Source organism: Mustela nigripes, chromosome 1 (genome assembly GCF_022355385.1).
Source record: "Mustela nigripes isolate SB6536 chromosome 1, MUSNIG.SB6536, whole genome shotgun sequence".
Taxonomy (NCBI): domain Eukaryota; kingdom Metazoa; phylum Chordata; class Mammalia; order Carnivora; family Mustelidae; genus Mustela; species Mustela nigripes.
The window spans coordinates 96,580,637-96,601,606 of NC_081557.1; the positions used below are offsets into that span (position 1 = coordinate 96,580,637).

Sequence of the window (20,970 nt, forward strand, 5' to 3'; positions counted from 1 at the left end):
CTACATCATTAGATGCAACACAGATGACACTCAATTGAAGAGCTTTCAATCTTTTGGGTTACTGTCCTAATGATAAATAGATGCTGATAGTTGAACTTTCTAATGTTTTAATTAAGAATATCATTAAAACCAACAAGACTTTGTAGAGACCACTTCACTTGACTAATTTCTGCATTTCTTCCAAAGTCAGATTGATCCTGAATCCAGCAACATATAACAAAGCATTATAAACTCTGATCCAGTGGCATTCAGCCCAAGAACGTAAAGATCATTTACTATCAAAATAAATAAAGGAGGGGCACCTGGGTGGCTCAGTTGGTTAAGTGTCTGCCTTCAGCTCAGGTCATGATCAGGGCCCAGGGATTGAGTCCCACATCAGGCTCCCTGCTCAGTGAGGAGCCTGCTTCTCCCTCTCCCTTTGCCACTCCCCCTGCTTGTGTTCTCTCGGTCTCTCTCTCATTCTGTCAAATATATAAATAAAACCTTTTTTAAAAATAGAATAAAGGGGGGTGCCTGGGTGGCTCAGTGGGGTGCCTGGATGGCTCAGTGGGTTAAAGCCTCTCCCTTCGGCTCAGGTCACAATCCCAGGGTCCTGGGATCGAGTTCCGCATCGGGCTCTCTGCTCAGTGGGGAGCCTGCTTCCCCCTCTCTCTCTCTGTCTGCCTCTCTGCCTACTTGTGATAAATAAATAAAATATTTTTAAAAAAACAGAATAAAGGATAAAGCCACACAGTCATCTCAATAGATGGAGAAAAAGCATTTGACGAAATCCAATTCATAAACATTCTCAAGAAACTTAAAAAAGAAGATAACTTTTTCAATGTGAAAAAAGACATCTATGAGGGATGCCCGGGTGGCTCAATCAGTTAAGTGTCTCCTTCAGCTCAGCTCATGATCCCAGGACCCTGGGACTGAGGCCCACGTTGGGCTCCCTGCTCAGCAGAGAAGCTGCTTCTCTCTCTCCCCCTTGTTTATGCTCTCTCTCGCTATCTCTCTCTCTCAAATAAATAAATAAAATCTTTAAAATAAAAAAAAAGCACATCTATGAAAAATCTACAGCTGACATCATACTTTTTAAAAATTTCTATATAATTAACATACAGTGTTGTATTAGTTTCAGGTATACAATATAGTGATTCAACAATTCCATATACTACTCAGTGCTCTTCACTGTCAGTGTATTCTTTATCCCCATCACCTATTCCACCCATCCCCCCACCCTTGTCCCTGGTCATCACCACTTTGTTCTCTGTACTTTAGAGTCTGAACTTTTTTGGTCTCTTTTTTCTGTGTTCATTTGTTTTGTGTCTTAAATTCCACATATGAGTGAAATAACGTGCTATTTTTCTTTGACTGACTTATTTCACTTAGCATTATACCCTCTAGATCCATCCATCCATGTTGCAAATGACAAGATTTCATTCTTTTTATGGCTGAGTAATATTCCATTGTATATATATACAACATCTTCTTTATCCACTCATGTATCACTAGACACTTGGGTTGCTTCTATGTTTGGGGTGTTGGAAAGAATACTACCACAAACATAGAGGGGCATATATCTTTTTTAATTAGTGTTAACATCATCCTTAATGGTGAAAAATAATACAAGAATGTCAGCTCTTGCAACTTCTATTCAACATTCTACTGGAGGTTCTAGCCTGTACAATTACAAGAAAAAGAAAAGGAAGAAGTAAAACCATCCTTATTTGCACATAACATGATTCTGTATGTGGAAGATCCTAAAGGGATAGAAACAAATGCACACAAACCCCCATTAAAATTAATAAGCACGTTGAGCAAAGTTGGAGAATCCAAGGTTAATATATGAAAAGGAAATTGTATTTCTAGATATAAGAATGAATAATCTTAAAATAAAAATAAGAAAACAATTCCACTCAGATTATTAAGAAGAATAAAATACTTATGAATAAATTTAGCAAAAGAAGTACAAGACTTGTACCCTGAAAATTTCAAAACAATGCTGAGGGGAGTTAAATATGATTTAAATAAATGGAGAAACATTCCATGTTCAATGATTGGAACACTCAGTATTGTTCAGATGGCAGCTCCCCTCATGTTGGTCTATAGATTCAACCCAATTTCCATCAAAATTCCACCAGGCTTTTTTGCAGAAATTGGCAAGCTATATCCAAAATGAATATGGAAATCCAAAAGACAGAACAGCCAAACAAATTTGAAAAAGAACAAAGTTGGAGAGTTTTCATTTCCTAGTTGTAAAATTTAATATAAGCTCCAGTAAGAGACAGTTTGATACTAACATCAGGGTAAACGCAGATCAATAGAAGAGATTTGAGAATTCAGAAATAAACCCTTATATTTATGACCAATTGATTTTTAACAAAGGCAGTTTGAGAGAAAAAGAGTCTTCAACAAATAGTACTGGGACAATTGGATATAAACATGCAAAACGATGAATGTAGACCCTTACCTCACACTATATGCAAAAATTAATACAGAGACATCAGTGTAAGAGCTAATGCTGGGGCACCTGGCTGCCTTAGTCAATAGAACATGCAACTTTTGATCTCAGGGTCCTAAGTTCAAGCCCCATGTTGGGCACAGAGATTACTTTTTTTTTTTCAAGATTTTATTTATTTATTTGAGAGAGAAAAAGCACAGCATGGGAAGGGGCAGAGGGAGAGAGAGAAGCAGCAGGGAGCCCGAGGCAGGACTCTATCCCAGGACCCTGGGATGGTGACCTAAGCCGAAGGCAGACCCTTAACCAACTGAGCCACCCAGGTGCCCCCAGAGATTACTAAGGAAGGAAGGAAGGAAGGACGGACTACTCTGCACTACCTTTCCAACTTGCTGTGAACTTTAAATTATTTCAAAATCTAAAATAAATATAAAAAACTCTCACTCAAAACACATCATTAAGAAAATGAAAAGATCAGGGCGCCTGGGTGGCTCGGTGGGTTAAAGCCTCTGCCTTCGACTCAGGGTATGACCTCAGGGTCCTGGGATTGAGCCCCACATCGGGCTCTCTGCTTGGCGGGGAGCCTGCTTCCTCCTCTCTCTTTCTGCCTGCCTCTCTGCCTACTTGTGATCTCTGTCTTCAAATAAATAAATAAAATCTTAAAAAGAAAAAAAAAAAGGAAATGAAAAGATGAGCCACAGAATGGGAAAAAAATGTTTGTAAATCACACATATGGCAAAAACTTATATCCCGAATATGCAAGGAACTTCTACAACTTAATGAGAAAACAATCTAATTTTTAAATAGGCAAAATATTTGAATAGATATTTCTCCAAAGATGTACAAAGGCTCGTAAGCACATGAAAAGATGCTTAATATCATTAGTCATTAGGGAAATGCACATTAAAACCACAATGAGAAACCACTTCCCGTCTACTAGAATGGCTACGGTCAGAAAGTGTCAAGTGTCAGCAAAGATGTGAAGAAAGAGAAATTTTCATACACTGCTGGTGGGAATATGAAGTGGAACAGCCACTTTGAAAAACAGTTTTGTAGTTTCTTTAGAAGTTAAATATAGATTTTTCACATAGAAATTCCATTCCTACACATGAACTCTAGAGAAATAAAACATGTTCACAGAAAGATACGTACATTAACGTTCGTAGCACCATTATTCATAATAGTCAAAACTAGAAAAGCCCAGATGTCTATCAACTGGCGAAGGACTAAAGAAAATGTGGTATATCCACAGTGGAACACCAACACTAATAAAAAAAGGAAAATACAGACACATGCTACCACATGAATGAACTTCAAAAACACTATGCTAAATAAAAGAAGCCAAACACAAAAGACTAAGTGATATTTACGTGGAATGTCCAGAAAAGGCAAATCCATAATGACAGAAAAGTAAATTCATGTTTGCCTTAGGGTTAAGGGGGAAAATGGGGTTTAGCAGTCAACAGATACAAAGAATCTTATTAGAGAGAAGAAGATGTCCTAAAACTGGATATGGTGATAGGGTGTACATTCTGGGGAGAAAACCTCAATTTTCTTCTACCCAGTCTAAGAATTAAACTGATCTGAGACAGTGGGACACCTGGTGGGGCTCAGTCAGTTAAGCCTCTGCCTTGGCTCAGGTCGTGATCCCAGGGTCCCAGTTCAGCGAGGGCCCTGCTTCTCCCTCTGCCTGCCACTCCTCCTGCTTGTGCTCTCTCTGTCTCTCTCTGACAAATAAATAAATTAAATCTTTAAAAATAAACTGATATGAGACATAAAGAGGAGAAAATCAAATTTCCTTGCATCCGTATGAGGAATCCACACAGACATAACATACCAAAGAGAGTCAGAAAAGATGGGGTATATATGTCATCTGGAACTAAGGAGAAAGGTGTAGGGGTATGGGACTTCAAAGAGAAGGAAAGCAATTCACAGGCAGATGAAAAAAGTAAATATTTGCTGGGCCATTCAGAAACAATAGGACATAGGGAGGAATTTTATTTTATTTTATTTTTTAAAGATTTTATTTATTTATTTGACAGAGAGAGATCACAAGTAGGCAGAGAGGCAGGCAGAGAGAGAGGGGAAGAAGCAGGCTCCCTGCTGAGCAGAGAGCCCCATGCGGGACTCGATCACAGGACTGTGAGATCATGACCTGAGCCGAAGGCAGCGGCCCAACCCAATGAGCCATCCAGGCGCCCCATAGGGAGGAATTTTAATAGGCTGCTGAATTCCTCCCTGTGTACCACCCGTAGTTCATACTGTATTGTAGTTATCATGGTGAAAGGTCCCTGGCTGGAGCAGGTCCTCTATCTAAACTCCTTTTAGACAATTGGAGGAAAGTCCAAGTTTCTTCTTGAGTGTTTTGAGTCTTGACTATTTTTGACTTAAAATAATCTGCAGCCAAAGTGGTACATTTTGGGGTGGCCTGCCTTTGGTCCCTATCCAACTTGCTAAATCTAAATCTAAATAAAAATCATTGAATCATATAATTACAATGGGTGAACTTATGGTATGCAAATTAAAACCTCAACAAAGTTGTTTTTTTTTTTTTTAGGGAAAAAAGTCAGTTTGATCAAATTTGCATATTAACTTAATATTGGTTTTCCTTACTATAAAATCAAGACTTATTCAGTATAGAAATTTTAGAAAATATTAAGGAACAAAAAGAAAAAAAACTTAAAGCACCTATCCTTCCACCTTCAGAAAACCACTGCTGTTGTAGCAGAGATCCTAAGTTTTTTCTTTCTATAGGACTGGAAGTTGAAAAATAAACCCCAAAACAGAAAACAAAAAACCCCTACTCCTTGCTCTGGACAGAATCTGGTAACCTTTTATACAATCCTTTCAAAAAGATGCAGTTGAAATGTCAGACATGCTGGGTCTGGAGGCAGGAATGGAAAGAGCTGAACGGCTCTGCAGGGCGCCCTGGGAGGGAGAGTACCTAGAGACCCCCTAGCTTGAGTCCCACCCACCTCCCCCACCAAAACAACCAAAACAAGAAAGAGCCCCATACAAGGACTCCTGTGCAGGTAATTTATTTGAGAGGGGGGTCCCAGGGAATAGGACTGAGAAAAGGAAGGTGTAAATGCTAGTGTAAGGTGTATTGTCCCCTGTGGGCCTGATTTGTCCAGAACCTTACAGAATGGGCACCTTACAGAATGCCTCCCTAATTATTCCCATGGAGAAAGGGAAACAGGGGAGTTTCCCCACCAGCTCTACACGCACACTATTTGAAGGTTGCCCCTGGGGATGCTGACGCCCACACTTTGGAGCTGTGCTCAGGCCGGTCAGATTTATCTGCAGCCGAAAGTGGAAAGACCCGCAGTACGCTCAAGGCAAAACTGTTCGTAGGAGCTACCGTGGAAATGTCTGTTGCAATTATTGCGGAAATCAGAAGTGGGATGAAGAAATGTGATTTGGGGCACCAGACTGAATCCAAGCACCATAGAAGGAGGTAGAACTCCTTATATAAATAGTAGGAATCACCAGAGGCCTTATTTTAAAAACAGAGAAATAGAACTCCCTTTTTTAAAAAATCTAAGATGCCACTGAATGTAAAATGTACCATTATTTTATGTGCCATTGTGAAAGAAAAGACCCTGCCAATTAAGTTATGACATGCCTTCAGTGGTAAGGCGCATTCTTATTTCAGAGATATGAAAATGTAAAAAGCTGCACATTTTAGGATTGACAAATTACAGACACAAATTAATACTATTTGCATTATTCTAATGTAAATGCCTCCTGCTCCATATACCTTTAATAGAGTCTGCTAAACACAGAACACTTTGTGCAGCCCCTTTTTTTGTGGAAATTAGGGGGAACTGCTGAATTTCACATCTGAATCAGTGTGAACAGAAGAGTGACAGGCTTTGGATACCAAGATAAGCACCATGGGAGGAAACAAGAGCTTAGAAAGAGAGGGGGACCCTGAATTTCAGGAATCTGAAGAAGCTTTGAGAGTGACAGGGAGCAGAAAGCTAGCTGAGGACAAAGCACAAGCTCACAGCCTGTGACCTCTGCACACGCACACACGAACACACGCACACGCACACACACACACATGCGTGTACACACACACTCTCCTGGGTGGGATAAGCAGGACACAACATTTTTCCTGGAAGCTCCCAACAGTCTTAATGGTTTACTAGAGGGAAAAACAACCTGAACTTGACAATGGCCAGGCCTCCAGTATCTTGTAGGTCCCCTTTAGCACGTGAAAGTTCTTTTGAAAACCTCCATTTTCCTTACCTCCCCCAACCCCCAACTCTATTAATCAGCCACCCCTCACATGCCCGAGGCAGCAGCTCTTTCTGCCCACGGTTTCTGTCTCCATGCTTTAAAAAGAAAAACCACCATTTGGCACCAAAGATGTTTCAAGGATTTCTTTCTTGGTTGTCAGCTCTGGACCTTACCCCAGCAAATCTCACATATATTCCAAAACAACCTGAGGGTTACTGGGGGGAGGGGGGATAGGAAAAGGGGGTGGGGTTATGGACATTGGGGAGGGTGTGTGCTTTGGGGAGTGCTGTGAAGTGTGTAAACCTGGCGATTCACAGACCTGTACCCCGGGGGATAAAAATATATGTTTATAAAAAATTAAAAATTAAAAAAAAAAATACAAAACCAGTTCAAGAGCAGCACTGGATTTTCCTCAATTCACTGAATGAGAGTTTGAGCCAATTTTAACCAGATCTTAATAGACATTTTGTATTTTAAAACAAATTACAGGGGTGCCTGGGTGGCTCAGTGGGTTAAAGCTTCGGCCTTTGGCTCAGGTCGTGGTTCCAGGGTCCTGAGATGGAGCTCCGCATCAGGCTCTCTGCTCAGCGGGGAGCCTGCTTCCTCCTCTCTCTGTCTCTGCCTGCCTCTCTGCCTACTTGTCTGTCAAATAAGTAAATAAAATCTTAAAAAAAAAAAAATTACAAAACTGAGATAATATTAAAAAAATATTTTATGGTTTTTTCCTCTTAATTACAGTGTTGTTTTTCTTTTTTCTTTTTTGGGGGGCATTGGCAGAGGGTGAGAGAGAGAGAGAATTCGAAGCAGTCTCCACGTCTAGCACAGAGCCTGATGGGGGAGGGGGAGCTCCAGCTCTCGATCGCATGACCCTGAGATCATGACCTGAACCAAAATCAGGAGTCGGTCACTCAACCAACTGAGCCACCCAGTGCCCCCTTAATTACATTATTTGGTCACATTTTTAATTGGCTGCAATCTGAAGTCAGTTTGCTACAGACTTGAGTCTTGGAAAAATAAATCTGATCACGCATTCATTATCTTATGTGTAAACCTTCTTTCAATAAAGTTGACATTCTTAAACTTCGTTATGATAAAATTTAAAAATAATGATTAAGAAAATATATGATAAAGAATCTGAGAACAGTTTGTTTTACAATCCCTGACCAGTTGTTCCTGGTCTTGTCGGGTTTAAGAACTGAAGACCAAATGGTCCCCTTTTGTTTAAACTCCTTTGGTCTTATTTATCTTTTGACCACGATAATATATTGTGGATATTTAGAAAGGCAGTAGGAAAGGATGAAATGAGAATGGGTTTTGGAGATGCGTAACCTTATTTTGAGTCTTGTCCCATAACCCAAGACGTTCTCCAGAACCAAACTACATCAGAAATATATGCTTTGGACACATCTTTCTGAGGCTCAGTTTCCATATAAACTGGAAATGAAAAGAAATGCCCACCTCATCGGGCATTTGTACGGATTAAATGAGATAAGCAGCTCTCAGTGGTATTTGAGCCCGTAATTGCCTGCTTCAGTTATCACTGAAATCAGAAGCAGGATGAAGAAATGTGATACAGGCACAGACTTTTCCATGTACCTCCACCCACTTCCACCTGAGCTCACACGTGGGCACACACACATCTGTCAGAGAGAAACAGGGCCTTTTTTCCCCACTAAACCCAGCCTGCTTTAGGTCATTTTTCTTCCCCCTGTGGTGTATAAACTTTATCGTTCACTCTAAAAGAATAAAAACATCACTGCTTTCCCACCACTCTTTCTGGCTCTTAGACACATGTTGCTTTTTCCCTATCTTTTCTCAACACATGGGCTTCGTAATTGAATGAGAAAACATCAGGTCATAAAAGCCTGTTGTATTTTGCTTGTCTGTTTTCCAAATTTTTTTTTAAAGATTTTATTTATTCATTTGAGAGAGAGACAGTGAGAGAGAGAGCATGAGCGAGGAGAAGGTCAGAGGAAGAAGCAGACTCCCCATGGAGCTGGGAGCCGGATGCGGGACTCGATCCGGGGACTCCGGAATCATGACCCGAGCCGAAGGCAGTCGTCCAACCAACTGAGCCACCCAGGCGTCCCTGTTTTCCAAATTTTAAACCCTTGATTTTGTTGCACGAAAGAAATCCAATTTAACCTGGTCAACAGAAAATAACAACTCACAGTTTGCAATTTCGGTAAATCTACTTATGATTGTTTCTGGACCCACAACACCCATATCGCAAAACAAAATCTCTATTCATGTCTGAAGGCATACTCAAAATTCAGTCTTTAATTATTTTTCCCCCCAATTGATAATGTTTGCTCATGAATGGGCCCTCCCATGAGTGTGCCCTGTCTTTTATCTAGGACCTAATTTAAGCACATCTCACAGAGCTCAGTTCAGGAAACTAGAACATAAAAGCAGTCAAAGGTAGAGGAAATGATCAAATTTGAGGCAGAATGCCATGAGACTCCGCCCTCCCCAAAAGAGCTCCCCGACTGACCTATAAAGGAAGAACTTTCTCTTTGTGGCTCTTAGACTCCAAGACGGTCTTCAAGATATTTTTTAGAATCATTAACTCATTTTTTGTTAAGCCCCTGGGCAAAAACGAAAACAACAAGTGGAGACGTTTCCAGAAAGTTCTCAAACACCATATTCTGAATACAGCACCTTTTAAGACCAGAGCCACACATCAGGCAGAGCCTTGGGCCTTCAAAGATGCCCTGCAAACACGAAGGCTAGAAAGAAAACAAAGGAGAGGAGGACATCTGGTTGGCTGGTTGGTGGAAGCCTTCATAGAAAAAAGTGCAATTTAAACTAAGCTTTGAAAGGCAAGAATTTTAAAAGATAAATGTAAGGAGAAACTCTTTCCTCCTAGCATGTGAACCTGGATTTGCTGGAAGTTGTCTCTGAAGGTCAGAGTGCTAACAGAGGTAGCAGGTATGAGTCTTGGTCTGTAAACGGTGCGGAGTAAGAAATGCAGCCTCATTTTCTCTATTTTAGTTCTTCTCCCAAGTTCTCACTGTGCTGCAGCAGCAGGAACTTACTTTCAGTAATTAGTGGATGCCCCTTTTACTCCACAGTTGTATCTAAGTTCCAGAGGGTAAATAATACCAAGGTGTCAGCGACGGGATAGGTGTGGAATCTAGTCCTTGATCGTCATCGAAAAATTCTGACATCTACCAAGATGTCCGTCAATCTCTCAGTCCACAGAGTTGCTAGTGAGCAGGCCCTCACTCCTGTCCACAAATCCCTTTTAGGAGTATGCTTTCTCCAACTACGTGGTTGACTTTACTGGTTGCCGCTCCAGGATCCACACAATCCCTTTCCCTTATGAAGCAGACAGGTGACTGTGGTGAGACTGACATAAACCGCCACCTCTCCCGACAAGTTCCCCTGGTGGATCCTGATTGCCTCTGGCATAATCTCATTCTTCTCGTCTTGATGGCAATTCCGTAGTCACAGTGGCCCTTTTCAGGGGTAAGCACATGACTGAGGTTGGTCCAGATGGAAACCCAGTTCTATTTCTTTTTTTTTTTTAATATTTTATTTATTTATTTGACAGACAGAGATCACAAGTAGGCAGAGAGGCAGGCAGAGAGAGAGGAGGAAACAGGCTTCCTGCTGAGCAGAGAGCCCGATGCGGGGCTCGATCCCAGGACCCTGGGATCATGACCTGAGCCGAAAGCAGAGGCTTTAACCCACTGAGCCACCCAGGCGCCCCCCAGTTCTATTTCTTTATGACTGGGAAAAGACAAGTTCCCCTTCTGCCCAGGCAGATGTGAGGCCTGAAGCTGATACACACATTTTGCTCTTAGGGCGGGAAGCCAGCCTGAGGGCACAGCACCCATAAGAGAATAGCAAGGAAGCTAGTGCCTAATCAAATCACTCCTACCTCTAAGCTTTATTACTGAACCAATAAAATCTACTTATTATTTAAATCAGTTTGAACTGGATTTGTTATTACTTCCATACAGAAGGATTCTAATGAATCCGGGCTACGTTGGTGACACTCCTGGGTGCACTGAAAACATTCCAGTTTCCCTGGACGCACTGCGCTCAGAAAACTTTGAGAGGTTGTTCAGGTCTTACCTACTAGATATACCATATAACCATGTCTTTTTTACTGTCTTTCTGACTCCTAGGGCTCTACCCAGAAGAGGAAGAGGCATAGATCCTCTCTATTCCATATCTCTTAAAGACATCTGTGTGCAGATGGGGTTGGGGGTGTCAACTTGAACCCTTCCCTAAAACCCAGCCTGATGAGAAGTCAAGTTTCCATGATCTACTCAACAAGAAAGCTCTCACTAATTCCCCTCCCTTCTTTACCTCCTCCACTGCCCCAGGGCTCCTTTCCAAGTTAGGGAGGGAGAAGGCGGGCTGGCTGTAGCAGGGGAGCCTGGTTCATCCTGTTCCTCTAAACCAACTGTCCTTCTTCTGGATCCTCTTCCTTTTCTCAGTTTAACTGTTGGTGGGGTGGAAAGTGAAGGCCAAAGGATAATAGGACAAACCAGAAAGGAAAAGGGGAATCATCACAATACAGTGTTTTTTGGCCAGAGGACGGTCTGGGCCATAAATCAATATCATATAAATGTTAACTTCCAAATTTACATTTCAAATCCAGAACTCTCTCCTGAACCACAGACTCATATATTCAGCTCTCTACTCACCATTTCTACTCGGATGCCCACCAGACATCTCACCCTTATCTAAAATGGAAACCATCCCTATCAGCTTCCTCCACTGATATTTGCCCCATAGCCCTGAACGTCCTCCAGACCACCATGTATGGTTGAAGACCTTCAGAGGCATCCTTGCTCAGTGGGGAGCCTGTTTCTAATCTGCCTCTGTCGGCTGCTTCCCTGCTTTTGCTTTCTCTGTGTCAAATAAATCAATAAAATAAAATAAAGGAAGCAAGGAAGGGAAGGAGAGAGGAAGAAAGGAAGGAAGAAAGGCAGACGGACAGACAGACAAACTCGACTATTTATAAGAGAAAAAAAAAATAGGGGCTCCAGGTGGCTCAGTCAGTTAGCATCTGCCTTAGCTTAGGTCATGATCCCAGGGTCCTGCGATGGAGCCCACATCAGGCTCCCTGCTCTGTGGGGAGCCTGCTTCTCCCTCTGCCATTCCCCCGCTCATGCTCTCCCAAATAAATAAATAAAATCGTTTTTAAAAAGGGAAAAATAGGGGCGCCTGGGTGGCTCAGCGGGTTAAAGCCTCTGCCTTCGGCTCAGGTCATGATCCCAGGGTCCTGGGATCGAGGGCCGCATCGGGCTCTCTGCTCAGCAGGGAGCCTGCTTCCTGCTCTCTCTCTCTCTTTCTCTGCCTGCCTCTCTGCCTACTGTGTTCTCTGTCAAATAAATAAATAAAATCTTTAAAAAAAATAAAATAAAAAGGGAAAAATAATTTAAAAATTATATATACATACATATATACATATATTTGAAAAATGTTAAAAGCAAACAAAAGAGACACTGTATACTGGGTCTATACTATCCAAAATCATCCATCAATTTTGTAAGTTCAGCTTTTAAAATCAGTTTATTTGAGTTTTTTAAATAGGCAGGTTATTTGGCATCTTGCAATTGATGAAAAGCATTTGCTTAATTATTCTTTACTTTTACAAGTTACCCTAATTTACTAGTGATCCTATAATGTGATATTATATATTATTATATGTCATATCATATTGTACTGTACTTGCAGTTACTGAAGTTAACTCCCTTCAGAGTTAAAATTATTTGTTCTCACAATCAGTGTCAGACATAACAACAGCAAAAACAAAAAATGCTTCCTGATGATAACGGTAATAACAGGAGAGCCAGCCAGCTAAGGCCAAACAGGGACTCTTCTTGGAATTGGTGATTTTTAATCAGACATAAGGTAAGAGACTTGTTTTGGTAAGGAAAAAGGGGAAACAATTACTACATACTGTCCACTTCTCAAAAGTGTCATCACATGTGCTTTGCTTTGTTTACAGTAAAAAGAATAAGACTGGAGGGGAAAATTTGTGCTCAGTGAAAAACTGCATTGTCTTTTTTTTTAAGATTTTATTTTTATTTATTTATGTATTTATTTATTTATCTATCTACCAGAGAAAGAGAGAGAGAGAGCACAAACAGGCAGAGTGGCAGGCAGAGGCAGAGAGAGAAGCAGACTTTCTGCTGAGCAAGGAGCCAGATGCAGGGCTCGATCCCAGGACTCTGGGATCGTGATCTGAGCCAAAGGCAGCAGCTTAACTGACTGAGCCACCCAAGCGTCCCTGCATTGTCTTTTTATTGATATATAATATTCTATTATTTCCCGGTGTACAACACAATGATTTGATATATAATAAATAATATACTGTGAAACAATCACCACAATATGTCTAATTAACATTTGTCACCATACGTAGTTACAGAATTTTTTTGCTTGGGATGCGAACTTTTAAGATCTACTCTCTGAGCAACTTCCAAATATGCAAAACAGAATTAATAACGAGGGTGATCATGACGTCCATTACATCCCCAGGACTTATTTATAACTGGAAATTTGTATCTTTTGACTCTCTTCACTCATTTCACCGTCCCACACACACCCCTTGCCCCTGCGGGCAATCCCTAGCCTATTCTCTATACCTATCAGCTTGGTTGGTTTGGGGTTTTTTTAGATACTATACATAAGTGAGATCATATATCTGCCTTTCTCTGTCTGACTTATTTTCCTTAGCATAATGCCCACAAGGTCCATCCATGTTGCAAATGCAAGATTTTATTCTTTTTTTTTTTTTAAAGATTTTATTTATTTATTTGACAGACAGAGATCACAAGTAGGCAGAGAGGCAGGCAGAGAGAGAGGTGGAAGCAGGCTCCCTGCTGAGCAGAGAGCCCGATGTGGGGCTCGATCCCAGGACCCTGGGATCACGACCCGAGCCAAAGGCAGAGGCTTTAACCCACTGAGCCACCCAGGCGCCCCAAGATTTTATTCTTTTTTATGGCTGAGTAACTGTCTGTACAGACCAGTTTTTCTTTATCCACTCATCCATTGATGGGCACTTAGGTTGCTTCCATATCAAACTGCACTGTCTTGGTTGTTTCTTTTTTTAAAGATTTTATCTATTTATTTGACAGAGGGAGACAGAGCACAAGTTGGGGGAGCAGCAGACAGAGGGAGAAGGAGGCTCCCCGCTGAGCAAGGAGCCCGATGTGGGACTCAGTCCGAGGACCCTGGATCATGACCTGAGCTGAAGACAGACACTTTAACCTACTGAGCCACTTGGGCGCCGCTCAAACTGCACGGTCTTAAAGAGATTCCTCCAGTTGTCTGACTCCAGTTCCAAGGGAGCTATTTTACCACTCCAGTGACTTGTACATAACTGATAGTTATCTGGCACCAGTTCCATCCTGTCCAGTAGAAATGAAATGGATTTCCCTTCTCCCTTCTGGAAAAACCAGTTTTGCTACCAGTTGCACATTTATTTCAATTTTTTTTAAAGGTTTTCTTTTTATTTGACATGGAGATAGAGAGAACAAGTAGAGCAGCAGGCAGAGGGAGAGGGAGAAGCAGGCTCCCCGCTGAGCAGAGAGCCAGATGCAGGGCTGGATCCCAGGACCCCGAGATCATGACCCCAGCCAAAGGCAGCCGCTTAACCAACTGAGCCACCCAGGCGTTCCTATTTCAATATTCTTGTTCTAAAAATGGCCTGTTATTTGGATTCTCTTTTGAAACAGCTGTAATCTCTGCTTTGGAGATTCCCTGGTTCCCCCATTGATGAGTAGAATAGAATCTTTAATGGCTGATTACCTTGATATCTGTATGAAAGTCCTGACTTTACCTTATTTAGAAAGTGATCTTTTGGGGTGTCTGGATGGCTCAGAGGGTTAAGCCTCTGCCTTCAGCTCAGATCATGGTCTCAGGGTCTTGGGACTGAGCCCCACATCGGGCTCTCTGCTCAGAAGGGAGCCTGCTTCCCCCTCTCTCTCCACCTGCCTCTCTGCCAACTTATGATCTCTGTGTCAAATAAATAAATAAAATTAAAAAATAAAGAAAGTGATCTTTTAGGACCATGAAAGGGAGACAGGCAACAGAAGAAGGTGAAAGAAACTCAGCAAAAGTGGAAGACATAAAAGAAAAAAAATAAGACAGCTTTCTTGTAAAGTCTGAGGAAATAAAGTAGAAGTCAGGTCTTCTGAAGGAGTCAATCCAATCCAAACCTTTCTTTTTTCACATCTGTTGTTCTCTTGAGTTGGGGGCATTACTGTGAGCTGGGAGTATATAATTAAGAACAAAATCCCCCAATCCAGAAAATCTCTGCACAAAGGAAGAGAAAGAAAACAATTTTATACTGAATGAGCATTAAACCAGAATGGGATAAATGTCCCAAGCAAGCTGCTAAGAGATTGCAAGAATGGAACGAAATTCCAACCCCTTCTATAGCCAAGCATCACATATACATTCTCCAGAGAAACAATAGGGAGTCCTCAAGTTCGAGGATGAGACGGCACCCTATATTATACGTAGTTCATCTGAAATTCACCGTAATTGGGGTCACCATCTGTGGCAGTTAACTAGTTTTATACAAGATAAAAATAAACTTCCATTCTTATGACAGGCAGTAGTTTTGCAACAGGTAGCTGAACCCGGGTTCCTCCTGGTCCAAAGACACTGGGAGATAGGGGCACTATTCCAAAGAGGGCTCAGGTCCTTCAGAAAGTCATACTGGGGGACGCCTGGGTGGCTCAGTTGGTTAAGCAGCTGCCTTCAGCTCAGGTCATCATCCCAGCGTCATGGGATCGAGTGCCACATCGGGCTCGTTGCTCCGCGGGGAGCCTGCTTCTCCCTCTGACTCTGCCTGCCACTCTCTGCCTGTGCTTGCTCTCACTTGCTCTCTCTCTGACAAATAAATAAAATAAAAATAAAATCTTAAAAAAAAAAAAGTCATATTGGGGTCATAAAACCGGCCAAAGGTTAACTTAGTTTTTTTTTTTTTTTAGTATTTTTTTTTTAAGATTTATTTATTTGACAGAGAGAAATCACAAGTAGACAGAGAGGCAGCCAGAGAGAGAGAGAGGGGAAGCAGGCTCCCTGCTGAGCAGAGAGCCCGATGCGGGACTCGATCCCAGGACCCTGAGATCATGACCTGAGCCGAAGGCAGCGGTCTAATCCACTGAGCCACCCAGGCGCCCGGTTAACTTAGTTTTAAGACACTTTGCATATGCTTCAAAGAGACAAAGAAAGAATTTACAAGTTTTTTAAAGTAGATGCTCTAAGAAAAGGGAGGATGGAGAATATCTCTTCCCTATTTTTAACAGGGAGAAATAAGCCTTTGATTCTAAATGTGTCTTTGCCCTTCCATGTGTAAATCATGACTCAGGGTAGCCGCAGTATCCAACTGCACGGTTGGAGGTGTGAACAGTGCACTCCCCCAAACATGCAATGCCCAGCCCCCAAAGGACAAGTCCAGTTCAGTCTCCTCGAGGCCCTCTGCTCCGCTTAAGTGTACAGGAACGCTGTGTGCGTGTGGTGTCCAGAGAGAGAGAGAGACTCCAGCCCCCTTGGCATTTGTAGCTGAAGGATGCCTCCATCCACACCACGTTTGTGGTTCCTGTACGGGTCACCATGGGCATGGGAGCTCGTGTCATGGATGCCCTGAGGAAAGTCTGAGGGACCCTTGGTTTGCTGCTACAGTCTAAAGGAGAGCATTCCTGGAAAAAGGACAAGCTCGTGCGTCACTGTGACGTTCACTCAGCAGTTCTGAGATGACAGCTCCTCTGAGGCCCCTCCTTCCCAGAATACACGTCTGCCCCAATAAGACCGAATGGTGGGGGGGTCACCCAGGTGGCTCAGTCATTTGAGCATCTGACTCTCGGTTTTGGCTGGGGTCATGATCTTGGAGTCATGATCTCAAAGTCTGGGATCCAACGCCCCCGTCAGGCTTTGTCCTGAGCGCAGAATCTGCTTGAGATCCTCTCCCCTCCCTTTCCCCACCCCTGCTCCCTCTTTCCCTCTCTCTCTCTCTCTCAAGTAAATAAAATCTTTAAAAAGGGAGCACGTGGGTGGCACAGTTGGTTAAGCAGCTGCCTTCGGCTCAGGTCATGATCCCAAGGTCGTGGGATAGAGCCCCGCATCGGGGACTGTTTTTTTCCAGTAATTTCTGCTTCCTCCTCTCTCTCTGCTGCTCCCCCTGCTTGTGCTCTCCTGCTCATGCTCTCTCTCCCAAATAAATAAAATCTCTAAAAAAATTTTTTATTAAAAAAAAAACTTAAGAAAGAGAGAGGAAGGAAGGGAGGAAGGAAGGGAAAGAACTGAGCGAGGCTGGGTTCCAGCACTCGGCACCTCACAAACTGAGACATCTGCCCTTCTCCTGCTCACTTTACCAGCACAGAGGCCAGCTCACTGGTTTCCTCTCCAGCCATCATGGTTATTCTACAGCAGAGAACTGGAACTCCCAGTCTCCCCTGCCACCAAGTCTTAGGCTGGGCCATACGCTTTCCCTCCTGCTAGACTCCCTACCTGTGAATCTCGGGAGAGAGAGATTGGACTTTTAAAAGAAGAGGTTCCTGAGGTCCTCAGACTTTCTACCTGCTCCTCAAAACCATGCACATTATGAAACTGGAAAGGTGGGGGAGGTGGGGAATATGGTTCCACTGTTTTCCTCGGACAACAGAGAAACTGAGTCACAATCCTGTAGTCATGAAAGGCCAAGCCAGTGTTTTTTTCCAGTAATTTCTGCTGCAGGTGATTCACAGCCTCCACTTACACGTCATGAAGCAGCGTGATCTTAAAGTGTTGCCTCACCAGGCGTCCAGCTGCACTCAGAATTAACTGGCTTACAGGTCATGATCTCAGGGTCCTGGGATCGAGCCCCACATCGGGCTCTCTGCTCAGCAGGGAGCTTGCTTCCTCCCTCTCTCTCTGCCTGCCCCTCTGCCTACTTGTGATCTCTCTTTGTCAAATAAATAAATAAAATCTTTAAAAAAAAAAAAAGAATTAATTGGCTTAGAGCTGGAGAAGTAAGTTTTCTGTGTTCTCAGCACAAATGCAGGCTTGAAATTCAAGTTTACTTTTCCTTGGCAAGGAGGAAAAGAAATGGGGTAATTTTTAGAAAAAGGCTCTGAAAGCCTCTGAAATCAGATGAGTAACTAGTCCTAGTGACACACTGTCTCCACCTCTCACCCTCCCTTTCTTAAGAACTCAAGACTGCTTCATCCCAAAATACCCCAAATTAGAATTCAAATAGCATTTAGTTGTTGTAGGGTTCTGAGTCCTTTTCTTAATCATCTTCCCTTGTCGTGGGACATTATGAGATTCCTAACAGTTCCCACTTTCTTAAAGGATAAAGGAAAAGTTCAAACTAAAATGGTAAGTACTGAGATTCTTCAACTGGCCGCAGCCATATGAGTGCACCAGAGGACAACTGCCTTCGCTTTGAGGTGCTAAATTGAGCAAGGGGTGTGGGGATTTCCACTCAGTTTCACAGGAAATGACCTGAAGAGAAAGTTCTATTTGGATTCAGCAGCTCCAGTGCCCGTGACCCATCTTGGTTCATAAGTTTCATGGGCTCTGCTGACTCACTTCTCTATTTAAGATGTTTATGACCCAGGAAACAACTTACGCCATCAGAATCCATTTCCAGTTTGAAGGATGCCGAAGTTACAGGGCAACAGGGGAAAAGCTTAACTCCGTATGTGTGAGTTACAACACAAATGCCAGCAAAAGCAGAGACACTTTCACCTTTTACAGGAATCCTTTCCTTCTCTGGCATTACCGACCACAGTTCCAAACTGAAGAGGGGACAGCTGACAGCCGTGGTGGGATTATCAGGGGTGGTGGAGATGGGCTTCAAGTTTAAGGATCACATCCTTCCATTTGTCCAGTTACCAGCAGAGACTGAGTTCTGGCTGTGCTCTTCAGACTCTACTTTATAAACCAAAATGTCCATTTAGTCATGGGTACACACAGAGACACAATAAAACTGTCAAAATTCCAGGGTCCACTAGTCAATATATTCACTTCTGAGTTTTTTAAAAAATCTATTTAAAAACCAAACCAGGGGCAATTGGGTGGCTCAGTCGGTTAAGTGTCTGCCTTTGGCTCAGGTCATGATCCTGGGATCCTGGATGGAGCCCCGCATCAGGCTCCCTGCTCAGAGGGGAGTCTGCTTCTCCCTCTCCCTCTGCCCCTGCCCTCTCCCCACCCCCGCTTGTGCTCTCTTGTGTGCAGTCTCTAGCAAATAAATAAATAACATCTTTTAAAAAATAAAATAACAAATAAATAAACAAAATCAAGCCATTATAGGAAGTTTCCTTCTGAGTTTCGTACCCTGTCTATTGTCTTCTGTGCCTCCTCACTGAGCTTGTAAGCTCCTGGAGATCGGGATGTGTGTCCCTTTCATCTTTGTATTCCCAGGGACTAGCACAGTGCCTGGTACTTGGTAGACACTTAAATATTTTTAAATGTATGAGTAAATGAACAGAAATGATGTATGTAAAATCTCTTTACAGAGTATAAGGTACTGCATGAACAAACAATTACAATTATAAATAAGGACTGGAGTCATTACACTACAATAGACAAATGTATTCACCCTCACAGAGGAGCTCTGGAAGCAGGACGGCAGATACTGGGAAGCAAGAGAAGATGCACATGTATAAAAGCAAGATTAATTTGGGGATGCTTGGGTGGCTCAGTGGTTTGAGCATCCAACTCCTGGTTTGGGGATTGATCTTGGGGTGGTAAGATCGAATCTTGGGACTCTCTTCCTTTCCTCTACCTCTGCACCCCCCCCACACTCTTTCTCTCTCAAATAAAAATAAATAAACCTTTTTTTAAAAAAGCTAGATTGGGGCAACTGGGTGGCTCGGTGGGTTAAGCCTCTGCCTTCAGCTCAGGTCATGATCTCAGGGTCCTGGGATCAAGCCCCGCATCAGGTTTTCTGCTCCACAGGGAGCCTGCTTCCTCCTCTCTGCCTGCCTCTCTGCCTTCTTGTGATCTCTGTCTGTCAAATGAATGAATAAAATCTTGAGAAAAATAAAATAAAATAAAATAAAAAATAAAAATAAAAATAAGCTAGATTAATGTCATGTCAATTAATGTTTTAGATAACATCTTAAGGGACATAAAGTACAGAAAATGAGGTTCTAAAGCATTTTAGGTGACCAAAATATAAAAACAAACTGATCGTGAAGAGAGAGAAGGGGAACCCCAAAACTAAAGCTTAATATATCTGTACCGCGCATTCGTCAACCTAGAAACTCAGGTTCTATACCTAATACAAACTGGGCAATGTTTCCACAGGAGATTGTTTGGAAAATTTTTGTTGGCATTTCTTTTATCTTGGGGGTGGGGATGAAGAAAAACAAAAATATGGGCCAGTCACTGAGAATTTTCCAGAGAATATTGTCAGGATCATCTCAGCTTAGAAAAAATAGAGATCATATTGATCATGTTTAGATGAGATGCTCGTATATTTGGGTTCAAATGTACTCTGAGTGGGAGATAATCTGTAGTGGTTAGACCCTGATAGGGCCAGAAGAATATTTTGATTTTCTTAACTTATTACTTAAAACAAAGAAGCGGGGCGCCTGGGTGGCTCAGTGGGTTAAAGCCTCTGCCTTTGGCTCAGGTCATGATCTCAGGGTCCTGGGATCGAGCCCCGCATCGGGCTCTCTGCTCAGCAGGGAGCCTGCTTCCTCCTCTCTCTGTCTCTGCCTGCCTCTCTGCCTACTTGTGATCTCTGTCTTTCAAATAAATAAATTTTTAAAGAAGAAGCTAAATTATAAAGTTATCAAATTCCCCAGGTCGCTAAGTCACAGGAAGAAATATACCATGATAAATAAGCCCCTAATTCTGTAATCACAGCGTTGAGGGAGAGGAGCCAGTGACAGTCATAGTTCGGGGATGGGGAGAAGGTGCCCTGGCCACAAACACCGTTCAGTCATGGTTCAGAAGGCACCATTACTTCAGCGGCAGCTATTAGTCATATCCATCTGCTTTAGGGGAAGAACATTCAGACCTGAAGCAGGACAACCGATGGGTAACAGAAAAGTACCACTTCTTTATTCACAGCATCCTGACTTCCTTTTAAGTATATGGTATTGGTGCACCTGAGAGGCTCAGTCAGACAAGCCGCCAGCTCTTGACTTTGGCTTAGGTCGTGATCTCAGGGCTGTGAGATCAAGCCCCATCAGGCTCTGAGCCGGAGATGGAGCCTGCTTGAGATTCTCTCTCTCCTTCTCTCTGCCTCTCTCCCACCCACCCCTGCCCACAGCAACCACATTCCCTCTCTCTCTTTTTTTTTTTTTTAATTTATT

General features: G+C 42.6%; 1 long non-coding RNA gene across 1 annotated transcript in view; it reads right to left on the minus strand.

Annotated features, from left to right (window-relative positions):
• Window positions 1-20,970, minus strand: part of LOC132028290 (uncharacterized) — a 59,962-nt gene that overhangs the window by 23,102 nt on the left and 15,890 nt on the right. The gene's annotated exons all lie outside the window — the stretch shown is intronic.